This window comes from Coregonus clupeaformis, chromosome 12 (genome assembly GCF_020615455.1).
Source record: "Coregonus clupeaformis isolate EN_2021a chromosome 12, ASM2061545v1, whole genome shotgun sequence".
NCBI classification, from domain to species: Eukaryota; Metazoa; Chordata; class Actinopteri; order Salmoniformes; family Salmonidae; genus Coregonus; species Coregonus clupeaformis.
The window spans coordinates 1,886,049-1,900,417 of NC_059203.1; positions in this window are offsets into that span (position 1 = coordinate 1,886,049).

The following is a 14,369-nucleotide window of genomic DNA, read 5'->3' on the forward strand; positions in this document are numbered from 1 at the left end:
CATTTACCATCAATCATGCCTTCAAATGAAACTCTCTGGTCCATTTACCATCAATCATGCCTTCAAATGAACCTCTCTGATCTGTTTACCATCAATCATGCCTTCAAATGAACTTCTCTGGTCTGTTTACCATCAATAATGCCTTCAAATGAACCTCTCTGATCTGTTTACCATCAATCATGCCTTCAAATAAACCTATCTGGTCTGTTTACCTTCAATCATGCCTTCAAATGAACCTCTCTGGTCCGTTTACCATCAATCATAACTTAAAATGAACCTCTATGGTCAGTTTACCATCAATCATGCCTTCAAATGACTCTCTTTGGTAAGTTTACTGTCTATCATACCTTCAAATGAACCTCTCTGTTCTGTTTACCATCAATCATGCCTTCAAATGAACCTCTCTGTTCTGTTTACCATCACTCATGCCTTCAAATGAACCTTTTCCGGTCAGTATACCATCAATCATGCCTTCAAATGAACCTCTCTGTTCGGTTTACCATCAATCATGCCTTCAAATGAACCTCTCTGGTCTGTTTACAATCAATCATGCCTTCAAATGAAAATCTCTGGTCCATTTACCATCACTCATACCTTCAAATGAACCTCTTTGGTCTGTTTACCATCAATCAGGCCTTCAAATGAACCTCTCTGGTCCCTTTACCATCAATCATGCCTTCAAATGAATATTTCTGGTCCGTTTACCATCTATCATGCCTTGAAATTAACCTCTCTAGTCCGTATACCATCAATCATAACTTCAAATGAACCTCTCTGGTCTGTTTACCATCAATCATAACTTCAAATGAACCTCTCTGGTCCGTTAACCATCAATCATGCCTTCAAATGACTCTCTGGTCAGTTTACCATCAATCATGCCTTCCAATGAAACTCTCTGGTCCGTTTACCATCAATCATCCCTTCAAATGAAACTCTCTGGTCCGTTTACCATCAATCATAAATACAAATAAACCTCTCTGGTCCGTTAACCATCAATCATGTCTTCAATTAACCTCTCTGGTCCGTTTACCATTAATCATAACTTAAAATGAACCTCTATGGTCAGTTTACCATCAATCATAACTTCAAATGAACCTCTCTGGTCCGTTTACCATCAATCATGCCTTCAAATGACTCTCTTTGGTCAGTTTACCGTCTATCATACCTTCAAATGAACCTCTGGTCCATTTACCATCAATCATGCCTTGAATTAACGTCTCTGGTCTGTTTACCATCAATCATGCCTTCTAATGAACCTCTCTGGTTTGTTTACCATCAATTATGCCTTCAAATGAACCTCTCTGGTTTGTACAATCAATCATGCCTTCAAATTAACCTCTGGTCAGTTTACCATCAATCATGCCTTCAAATTAACCTATTTTCTGTTTACCATCAATCATGCCTTCAAATGAACCTCTCTGGTCAATTTACCATCAATCATGCCTTCAATTAACCTCTCTTGTCTGTTTATAATCAATCATGCCTTCAAATGAACTTCTCTTGTCTGTTTACCATCAATCATGCCTTCAAATGAACTTCTCTACTCTGTTTACCATCAATCATGCCTTCAACTGAAACTCTCTGGTCAATTTACAATCAATCATGCCTTCAAATGAATCTCTCTGGTCCATTTTCCATCTATCAAGCCTTCAAATGAACCTCTCTGGTCCATTTACCATCAATCATGCCTTCAAATGAATCTCTCTCGTCTGTTTACCATCCATCATCCCTTCAGATTAACCTGTCTGGTCCATTTTCTATCAATCATACCATCAAATGAACCTCTCTGGTCCGTTTACCATCAATCATGCCTTCAAATGAATCTCTCTGGTCCGTTTCCCATCTATCATGCTTCAAATGAACCTCTCTGGTCCATTTACCATCAATCATGCCTTCAAATGAATCTTTCTGGTCCGTTTACCATCAATCATAACTTCAAATGAACCTCTCTTGTCTGTTTACCATCAATCATGCCTTCAAATGAACTTCTCTAGTCTGTTTACCATCAATCATGCCTTCAACTGAAACTCTCTGGTCTGTTTACTATAAATTATGCCTTCAAATGAACCTCTCTGGTCTGTACAATCAATCATGCCTTCAAATTGACCTCTGGTCCGTTTACCATCAATCATAACTTCAAATGAACCTCTCTGGTCCTTTTACCATCAATCATGCCTTCAAATAAACCTCTCTGGTCCGTTTATCATCAATCACGTCTTCAAATGAAGCTCTCTGGTCCGTTTACCATCTTTAATGCCTTCAAATGAACTTCTCTGGTCCAATTTCCCTCAATCATAACTTCAACTGAAACTCTCTGGTCTGTTTACAATCAATCATGGCTTCAAATGAACCTCTCTGGCCCATTTACCATCAATCATGCCTTCAAATGAGCCTCTCTGGTATCTTTACCATCAATCCCGCCTTCAAATGAACCTCTCTGGTCTGTTTACCATCAATCATAACTTCAAATGAACCTCTCTGGTCCGTTAACCATCAATCATGCCTTCAAATGACTCTCTCTGGTCAGTTTACCATCAATCATGCCTTCCAATGAAACTCTCAGGTCCGTTTACCATCAATCATCCCTTCAAATGAAACTCTCTGGTCCGTTTACCATCAATCATAAATTCAAATAAACCTCTCTGGTCCGTTAACCATCAATCATGCATTCAAATGACTCTCTTTGGTCTGTTTCCCATCAATCATCCCTTCAAATGAAACTCTCTGGTCCGTTTACCATCAATCATGCCTTCAAATGAACCTCTCTGGTCTGTTTACCATCAATCATGCCTTCAAATGAACCTCTCTGGTCCGTTTACCATCAATCATAACTTCAAATGAACCTCTCTGGTCCGTTTACCATCAATCATGCCTTCAAATGACTCTCTTTGGTCAGTTTACCGTCTATCATACCTTCAAATTAACCTCTGGTCCATTTACCATCAATCATGCCTTGAATTAATGTCTCTGGTCTGTTTACCATCAATCATGCCTTCTAATGAACCTCTCTGGTTTGTTTACCATCAATTATGCCTTCAAATGAACCTCTCTGGTTTGTACAATCAATCATGCCTTCAAATTAACCTCTGGTCAGTTTACCATCAATCATGCCTTCAAATTAACCTATTTTCTGTTTACCATCAATCATGCCTTCAAATGAACCTCTCTGGTCAATTTACCATCAATCATGCCTTCAATTAACCTCTCTTGTCTGTTTATAATCAATCATGCCTTCAAATGAACTTCTCTTGTCTGTTTACCATCAATCATGCCTTCAAATGAACTTCTCTACTCTGTTTACAATCAATCATGCCTTCAAATGAACTTCTCTGGTCCAATTTCCCTCAATCATAACTTCAACTGAAACTCTCTGGTCTGTTTACAATCAATCATGGCTTCAAATGAACCTCTCTGGCCCATTTACCATCAATCATGCCTTCAAATGAGCCTCTCTGGTATCTTTACCATCAATCCCGCCTTCAAATGAACCTCTCTGGTCTGTTTACCATCAATCATAACTTCAAATGAACCTCTCTGGTCCGTTAACCATCAATCATGCCTTCAAATGACTCTCTCTGGTCAGTTTACCATCAATCATGCCTTCCAATGAAACTCTCAGGTCCGTTTACCATCAATCATCCCTTCAAATGAAACTCTCTGGTCCGTTTACCATCAATCATAAATTCAAATAAACCTCTCTGGTCCGTTAACCATCAATCATGCATTCAAATGACTCTCTTTGGTCTGTTTCCCATCAATCATCCCTTCAAATGAAACTCTCTGGTCCGTTTACCATCAATCATGCCTTCAAATGAACCTCTCTGGTCTGTTTACCATCAATCATGCCTTCAAATGAACCTCTCTGGTCCGTTTACCATCAATCATAACTTCAAATGAACCTCTCTGGTCCGTTTACCATCAATCATGCCTTCAAATGACTCTCTTTGGTCAGTTTACCGTCTATCATACCTTCAAATTAACCTCTGGTCCATTTACCATCAATCATGCCTTGAATTAACGTCTCTGGTCTGTTTACCATCAATCATGCCTTCTAATGAACCTCTCTGGTTTGTTTACCATTAATTATGCCTTCAAATGAACCTCTCTGGTTTGTACAATCAATCATGCCTTCAAATTAACCTCTGGTCAGTTTACCATCAATCATGCCTTCAAATTAACCTATTTTCTGTTTACCATCAATCATGCCTTCAAATGAACCTCTCTGGTCAATTTACCATCAATCATGCCTTCAATTAACCTCTCTTGTCTGTTTATAATCAATCATGCCTTCAAATGAACTTCTCTTGTCTGTTTACCATCAATCATGCCTTCAAATGAACTTCTCTACTCTGTTTACAATCAATCATGCCTTCAAATGAATCTCTCTGGTCCATTTTCCATCTATCAAGCCTTCAAATGAACCTCTTTGGTCCGTTTACCATCAATCATGCCTTCAAATGAATCTCTCTCGTCTGTTTACCATCCATCATCCCTTCAGATTAACCTGTCTGGTCCATTTTCTATCAATCATACCATCAAATGAACCTCTCTGGTCCGTTTACCATCAATCATGCCTTCAAATGAATCTCTCTTGTCCGTTTCCCATATATCATGCTTCAAATGAACCTCTCTGGTCCATTTACCATCAATCATGCCTTCAAATGAATCTTTATGGTCCGTTTACCATCAATCATAACTTCAAATGAACCTCTCTTGTCTGTTTACCATCAATCATGCCTTCAAATGAACTTCTCTAGTCTGTTTACCATCAATCATGCCTTCAACTGAAACTCTCTGGTCTGTTTACTATAAATTATGCCTTCAAATGAACCTCTCTGGTCTGTACAATCAATCATGCCTTCAAATTGACCTCTGGTCCGTTTACCATCAATCATAACTTCAAATGAACCTCTCTGGTCCTTTTACCATCAATCATGCCTTCAAATAAACCTCTCTGGTCCGTTTAAATTCAATCATGCCTTCAAATGAACCTCTGGTCCATTTACCATCAATCACGTCTTCAAATGAAGCTCTCTGGTCCGTTTACCATCTATAATGCCTTCAAATGAACTTCTCTGGTCCAATTTCCCTCAATCATAACTTCAACTGAAACTCTCTGGTCTGTTTACAATCAATCATGCCTTCAAATGAACCTCTCTGGCCCATTTACCATCAATCATGCCTTCAAATGAGCCTCTCTGGTATCTTTACCATCAATCCCGCCTTCAAATGAACCTCTCTGGTCTGTTTACCATCAATCATAACTTCAAATGAACCTCTCTGGTCAGTTTACCATCAATCATGCCTTCCAATGAAACTCTCTGGTCCGTTTACCATCAATCATCCCTTCAAATGAAACTCTCTGGTCCGTTTACCATCAATCATAAATTCAAATAAACCTCTCTGGTCCGTTAACCATCAATCATGCCTTCTATTAACCTCTCTGGTCCGTTTACCGTCTATCATGCCTTTAAATGAAATTCTCTGGTCTGTTTACCATCAATCATGCCTTCAAATGAAACTCTCTGGTCTGTTTACCATCAATCATGTTTTCAAATGATTCTCTCTGGTCTGTTAACCATCAATCATGCCTTCCAATGAAACTCTCTGGTCCGTTTAAATTCAATCATGTCTTCAAATGAGCCTCTGGTCCATTTACCATCAACCATGCCATCAAAAGGAAATTCTCTGGTCCATTTACCATTAATCATGCCTTCAAATAAACCTCTTTGGTCTGTTTACCATCAATCATCCCTTCAAATTAAACTCTCTGGTCCGTTTACCATCAATAATGCCTTCAAAAGAACCTCTCTGGTCTCTTTCCCATCAATCATGCCTTCAAATGAACCTCTCTGGTCTGTTTATGATCAATCATGCCTTCAAATGATCCTCTCTGGTCCGTTTACCATCAATCATGCCTTCAAATGAATCTCTCTTGTCCGTTTACCATCTATCATGCCTTCAAATTAACCTCTGGTCCATTTACCATCAATCATGCCTTCAAATGAAACTCTCTGGTCCATTTAACATCAATCATGCCTTCAAATTAACCTCTCTGGTCTGTTTACCATCATTCATGCCTTCAATTAATCTCTCTGGTCCGTTTATCGTCTATCATGCCTTCAAATGAACCTCTCTGGTCCGTTTACCGTCTATCATGCCTTCAAATGAACTTCTCTGGTCTGTTTACCATCAATCATGCCTTCAAATGAACCTCTCTGATCTGTTTACCATCAATCATGCCTTCAAATAAACCTATCTGGTCTGTTTACCATCAATCATGCCTTCAAATGAACCTCTCTGGTCCGTTTACCATCAATCATAACTTCAAATGAACCTCTATGGTCAGTTTACCATCAATCATGCCTTCAAATGACTCTATTTGGTCAGTTTACTGTCTATCATACCTTCAAATGAACCTCTGGTCCATTTACCATCAATCATGCCTTGAATTAACGTCTCTGGTCTGTTTACTATCAATCATGCCTTCTAATGAACCTCTCTTGTTTGTGTACCATCAATTATGCCTTCAAAAGAACCTCTCTGGTTTGTACAATCAATCATGCCTTCAAATTAACCTCTGGTCCGTTTACCATCAATCATGCCTTCAAATTAACCTCTGTTCTGTTTACCATCAATCATGCCTTCAAATTAACCTCTCTGGTCCGTTTACCATCAATCATGCCTTCAATTAACCTCTCTTGTCTGTTTATAATCAATCATGCCTTCAAATGAACTTCTCTGGTCTGTTTACCATCAATCATGCCTTCAACTGAAACTCTCTGGTCTGTTTACAATCAATCATGCCTTCAAATGAATCTCTCTGGTCCATTTTCCATTTATCATGCCTTCAAATGAACCTCTCTGGTCCATTTACCATCACTCATGCCTTCAAATGAACCTCTCTGGTCTGTTTACCATAAATTATGCCTTCAAATGAACCTCTCTGGTCTGTACAATCAATCATGCCTTCAAATTGACCTCTGGTCCGTTTACCATCAATCATAACTTCAAATGAACCTCTCTGGTCCGTTTACCATCAATCATGCCTTCAAATGAACCTCTCTGTTCTGTTTACCAACAATCATGCCTTCAAATAAACCTCTCTGGTCCGTTTAAATTCAATCATGCCTTCAAATGAACCTCTGGTCCATTTACCATCAATCATGTCTTCAAATGAAGCTCTCTGGTCCGTTTACCATCTATAATGCCTTCAAATGAACTTCTCTGGTCCAATTTCCCTCAATCATGCCTTCAACTGTGTCACGGTTTCGGCCGAGGCTGCTCCTCCTCCTTGTTCGGGCAGGCTTCGGCGGTCGTTGTCCCCGGAGTACTATCTGCCACCGTTCGATGTTTCATGTTTGTTTGGTTTTGTCTGTTTGTACACCTGTCCCTTGTTAGTGTTTGATTTTGTTTCCTATTTAGTTATCGTGTGTTGGGTCAGGTGTTATGTGTGATTGTTTTTTGTCAAGCTGTTGCTCTCTGGATTTACTCTCGTGTTTTGTTGTGTTTCGAGAGTCCGCACTGTGTGCGCTATCGTTGTTTTACGCACTGTGTTTATTTGTGCGTAACTTGTATTTTGCCTCCCGGTTGGGTTGGCTGTTCGCCTGTTTGGTGCTGCTTTCGTTGACTAAAGTCTGTTCACGAACGCCCGTGTTTCCTGCGCTTGATTTCCACACCGCATCTACACTCAGCTACTGACAGAATCACACATCAACCCAAGGAACCCGAGGGGGGCCGTTCCCTGCACCAACTGTGGCCGTGGAGGGCACACCGCGGCTAGGTGTTGGGGAAGGTCCCCCGGTGGAGGTGAAGGCAGGCCACGCATTGGGGAGTCCTCCCAGGTGAGTAGGCGCCCTACTTACCCAGAGCTTTCTGTCGTTCACATAACCTTGCCTGTTTGTTTCCCACAGGTTGCACCTCGTTCCCAGCATAAGGCGCTAGTAGATTCAGGCGCAGCTGGGAATTTTGTAGATCGCCAGTTCTGTGTAGAGTTAGGGATTCCTCTCCTTCCCGTTGATAAGCCTTTCCCTGTACATGCCCTAGATAGCCGTCCGTTAGGATCTGGGTTAATTAGGGAGGTCACAGCGCCCCTTAGGATGAAGACGCAGGGGGGTCATGAGGAGACGATTCAGCTCTATCTGATTGACTCTCCTGCGTATCCGGTGGTGCTGGGACTTCCCTGGTTGATTACCCATGATCCTACTATTTCGTGGCGAGAGAAAGCTCTTAAAGGGTGGTCTGTTCAGTGTGAGGGGCTATGTCTGGGTGTTTCCATAGGGGCGACCTCGGTGGAGAGTCCAAATCAAATGCCCGCACTGCATATTCCCCCCGAGTATGAGGATTTGACACTGGTGTTTAGTAAGACAAGGGCGGCGCAGCTGCCGCCTCATAGACAGGGGGATTGTGCGATAGATCTCCAGTTAGGAGCAGCACTCCCGCGGAGCCATGTGTATCCCTTGTCTCAAGAGGAGAGGAAGGCGATGGAAACTTACATCGCCGAGTCTCTGAGACAGGGATACATACGGGCCTCCACTTCACCCGCTTCCTCGAGCTTCTTTTTGTGAAGAAAAAGATGGAGGTTTGCGCCGTGTATTGATTACCGCGGTCTCAATCAGATTACGGTGAAGTACAGTTATCCACTTCCTCTGATTGCGACTATGACGGAGTCATTACACGGTGCTCAGTTCTTCACAAAATTGGATCTCAGGAGCGCATATAACTTGGTGCGCATTAGAGGGGGCGATGAATGGAAGACAGCATTTAGCACGACCTCCGGTCATTACGAGTATCTCGTCATGCCATATGGGTTAATGAATGCTCCCTCAGTCTTCCAATCCTTTGTAGATGAGATTTTCCGGGACATGCAGGGGCAGGGAGTAGTCGTGTACATAGACGATATTCTGGTGTACAGTTCTACCCGAGCTGAGCATGTAGCCCTGGTGCGCCGAGTGTTGAGGAGACTGTTGGAGCATGACCTATATGTCAAGGCAGAGAAATGTCTGTTCTTTCAGAAGTCGGTCTCCTTTTTGGGTTATCAGTTGTCTGCGTCAGGGGTGAAGATGGAGGTTGACCGGGTGTCAGCTGTGCGTAATTGGCAAACCCCAACCACTGTGAAAGAGGTGCAACAGTTCTTGGGTTTTGCGAATTATTAGCGGAGGTTTATCCGGGGTTTTGGACAGGTGGCAGCTCCCATAACGTCTCTGTTGAAGGGGGGTCCGGTGCGCTTGCGGTGGTCAGCTGAGGCGGACAGGGCTTTTGGGAGACTGAAGGACCTGTTTACCTCGGCGCCGGTGTTGGCGCATCCGGATCCCGCGTTACCATTCCAGGTAGAGGTAGACGCGTCCGAGGCCGGTATTGGGGCCGTCCTCTCACAACGGTCTGGCACACCACCTAATCTCCGCCCCTGTGCTTTTTATTCTAAGAAGCTCAGTCCGGCGGAGCGGAATTAAAACGTAGGGGACGTGTTTCCTGCGCTTGATTTCCACACCGCATCTACACTCAGCTACTGACAAACTGAAACTCTCTGGTCTGTTTACAATCAATCATGCCTTCAAATGAACCTCTCTGGCCCAATTACCATCAATCATGCCTTCAAATGAACATCTCTGGTATCTTTAACATCAATCCCACCTTCAAATGAACCTCTCTGGTCTGTTTACCATCAATCATAACTTCAAATGAACCTCTCTGGTCCGTTAACCATCAATCATGCCTTCCAATGAAACTCTCTGATCCGTTTACCATCAATCATCCCTTCAAATGAAACTCTCTGGTCCGTTTACCATCAATCATGCCTTCCAATGAAACTCTCTGATCCGTTTACCATCAATCATCCCTTCAAATGAACCTCTCTGGTCCGTTTACCATCAATCATAAATTCAAATAAACCTCTCTGGTCCGTTAACCATCAATCATGCCTTCAAATTACTCTCTCTGGTCTGTTTACCATCAATCATGCCTTCCAATGAAACTCTCTGGTCTGTTTACCATCAATCATCCCTTCAAATGAAACTCTCTGGTCCGTTTACCATCAATCATGCCTTCAAATGAACCTCTCTGGTCTGTTTACCATCAATCATGCCTTCAATTAACCTCTCTGGTCCGTTTACCGTCTATCATGCTTTAAATGAAATTCTCTGGTCGGTTTACCATCAATCATGCCTTCAAATGAATCTCTCTTGTCCGTTTACCGTACAGAATGCCTTCAAATGAATCTCTCTGGTACGTTTAACATCCATTATGCCTTCAAATGAATCTCTCTGGTCCATTTACAATCAAACATGACTTAAATTAACCTCTCTGGTCTGTTTACAATGAATAATGCCTTCAATTGAACCTCTCTGGTCAGATTACCGTCAAGCATGCCTTCCAATGAAAGTATCTGGTCCATTTACCTTCAATCATGCCTTCAAATAAACCTCTCTGGTCTGTTTACGATCAATCATGCCTTCAAATGATCCTCTCTGGTCCGTTTACCATCAATCATGCCTTCAAATGAATCTCTCTTGTCCGTTTAACATCTATCATGCCTTCAAATGAAACTCTGGTCCATTTACCATCAATCATGCCTTCAAATGAACCTATCTGGTCCATTTACCATCAATCATGCCTTCAAATGAAACTCTCTGGTCTGTTTACCATCAATCATCCCTTCAAATGAAACTCTCTGGTCCGTTTACCATCAATCATGCCTTCAAATGAACCTCTCTGGTCTGTTTACCATCAATCATGCCTTCAATTAACCTCTCTGGTCCGTTTACCGTCTATCATGCCTTTAAATGAAATTCTCTGGTCTGTTTACCATCAATCATGCCTTCAAATGAATCTCTCTTGTCAGTTTACCATACAGAATGCCTTCAAATGAACCTCTCTGGTCCGATTACCATCAATCATGCCTTCAAATGAACCTCTCTGTTCTGTTTACCAACAATCATGCCTTCAAATAAACCTATCTGGTCTGTTTACCATTAATCATGCCTTCAAATGAACCTCTCTGGTCCGTTTACCATCAATCATGCCTTCAAATGACTCTCTCTGGTCCGTTTACCATCATTCATGCCTTCAAATGAATCTTTCTGGTCCGTTTACCATCCATAATTCTTTCAAATGAATCTCTCTGGTCCATTTACAATCAATCATGACTTCAATTAACCTCTCTGGTCTGTTTACAATGAATCATGCCTCCAATTGAACCTCTCTGGTCCATTTACCGTCAATCATGCCTTCAAATGAAACTCTCTGTTCTGTTTACCAACAATCATGCCTTCAAATGAAACTCTCTGTTCTGTTTACCAACAATCATGCCTTCAAATTAACCTATGTGGTCCGTTTAAATTAAATAATGCCTTCAAATTAACCTCTGGTCCATTTACCATCAATCATGTCTTCAAATGAAGCTCTCTGGTCCATTTACCATCTATAATGCCTTCAAATGAACCTCTCTGGTATCTTTACCATCTATCACGCCTTCAAATGAAACTAACTTGTCCGTTTACCATCAATCATGCCTTCAAATGAACCTCTCTTGTCTGTTTACCATCAATCATGCCTTCAAATGACTCTCTCTGGTCCGTTTACCATCAATAATGCCTTCCAATGAAACTCTCTGGTCTGTTTACCATCAATCATCCCTTCAAATGAAACTCTCTGGTCCGTTTACCATCAATCATAAATTCAAATAAACCTCTCTGGTCTGTTTACCATCAATCATGCCTTCCAATGAAACTCTCTGGTCCTTTTAAATTCAATAATGCCTTCAAATTAACCTCTCTGGTCCATTTTCCATCAATCATGCCATCAAATGAACCTCTCTGGTCCGTTTACCATCAATCATGCCTTCAAATGAATCTCTCTGGTCTGTTAACCATCCATCATCCCTTCAGATTAACCTCTCTGGTCCATTTTCTATCAATCATACCATCAAATGAACCACTCTGGTCCGTTTACCATCAATCATGCCTTCAAATGAATCTCTCTGGTCCGTTTCCCATCTATCATGCTTCAAATGAATCTCTCTGGTCCATTTACCATCAATCATGCCTTCAAGTGAACTTCTCTGGTCTGTTTACCATCAATCATGCCTTCAACTGAAACTATCTGGTCTGTTTACAATCAATCATGCCTTCAAATGAAAAACTCTGGTCCATTTACCATCACTCATACCTTCAAATGATCCTCTTTGGTCTGTTTACCATCAATCAGGCCTTCAAATGAACCTCTCTGGTCCCTTTACCATCAATCATGCCTTCAAATGAATCTTTCTGGTCCGTTTACCATATATCATGCCTTGAAATTAACCTCTCTAGTCCGTATACCATAAATCATGCCTTCAAATTAACCTCTCTGGTCTATTTACCATCAATAATGCCTTCAAATGAACCTCTCTGATCTGTTTACCATCAATCATGCCTTGAATTAACGTCTCTGGTCTGTTTACCATCAATCATGCCTTCAAATGAACCTCTCTGGTCGGTTTACCATCAATCATGCCTTCAAATAACCTCTCTTGTCTGTTTATAATCAATCATGCCTTCAAATGAACTTCTCTGGTCTGTTTACCATCAATCATGCCTTCAACTGAAACTCTCTGGTCTGTTTACAATCAATCATGCCTTCAAATGAATCTCTCTGGTCCATTTTCCATCTATCATGCCTTCAAATGAACCTCTCTGGTCCATTTACCATCACTCATGCCTTCAAATGAACCTCTCTGGTCTGTTTACCATAAATTATGCCTTCAAATGAACCTCTCTGGTCTGTACAATCAATCATGCCTTCAAATTGACCTCTGGTCCGTTTACCATCAATCATAACTTAAAATGAACCTCTCTGGTCCGATTACCATCATTCATGCCTTCAAATAAACCTCTCTGGTCTGTTTAAATTCAATCATGCCTTCAAATGAACCTCTGGTCCATTTACCATCAATCACGTCTTCAAATGAAGCTCTCTGGTCCGTTTACCATCTATAATGCCTTCAAATGAACTTCTCTGGTCCAATTTCGTTCAATAATGCCTTCAACTGAAACTCTCTGGTCTGTTTACAATCAATCATGCCTTCAAATGAACCTCTCTGGCCCATTTACCATCAATCATGCCTTCAAATGAGCCTCTCTGGTATCTTTACCATCAATCCCGCCTTCAAATGAACCTCTATGGTCTGTTTACCATCAATCATAACTTCAAATGAACCTCTCTGGTCCGTTAACCATCAATCATGCCTTCAAATGACTCTCTCTGGTCAGTTTACCATCAATCATTCCTTCCAATGAAATTCTCTGGTCCGTTTACCATCAATCATCCCTTCAAATGAAACTCTCTGGTCCGTTTACCATCAATCATAAATTCAAATAAACCTCTCTGGTCCGTTAACCATCAATCATGCATTCAAATGACTTTCTCTGGTCTGTTTACCATCAACCATGCCTTCCAATGAAACTCTCTGGTCTGTTTACCATCAATCATCCCTTCAAATGAAACTCTCTGGTCCGTTTACCATCAATCATGCCTTCAAATGAACCTCTCTGGTCTGTTTACCATCAATCATGCCTTCAATTAACCTCTCTGGTCCGTTTACCGTCTATCATGCCTTTAAATGAAATTCTCTGGTCTGTTTACCATCAATCATGCCTTCAAATGAAACTCTCTGGTCTGTTTACCATCAATCATGTTTTCAAATGATTCTCTCTGGTCTGTTTACCATCAATCATGCCTTCCAATAAAACTCTCTGGTCCGTTTAAATTCAATCATGTCTTCAAATGAACCTCTGGTCCATTTACCATCAACCATGCCATCAAAATGAAATTCTCTGGACTCTTTCCCATCAATCATGCCTTCAAATGAAACTCTCTGGTCTGTTTACCATCAATCATCCCTTCAAATGAAACTCTCTGGTCCGTTTACCATCAATCATGCCTTCAAATGAACCTCTCTGGTCTGTTTACCATCAATCATGCCTTCAATTAACCTCTCTGGTCCGTTTACCGTCTATCTTGCCTTTAAATGAAATTATCTGGTCTGTTTACCATCAATCATGCCTTCAAATTAATCTCTCTTGTCAGTTTACCATACAGAATGCCTTCAAATGAATCTCTCTGGTACGTTTACCATCATTCATGCCTTCAAATGAATCTCTGGTCCGTTTAACATCCATTATGCCTTCAAATGAATCTCTCTGGTCCATTTACAATCAATCATGACTTCAATTAACCTCTCTGGTCTGTTTACAATGAATAATGCCTTCAATTGAACCTCTCTGGTCTGTTTACCATCAATCATGCCTTCAATTAACCTCTCTGGTCCGTTTACCGTCTATCATGCCTTCAAATTAACCTCTCTGGTCTGTTTACCGTCTATCATGCCTTCA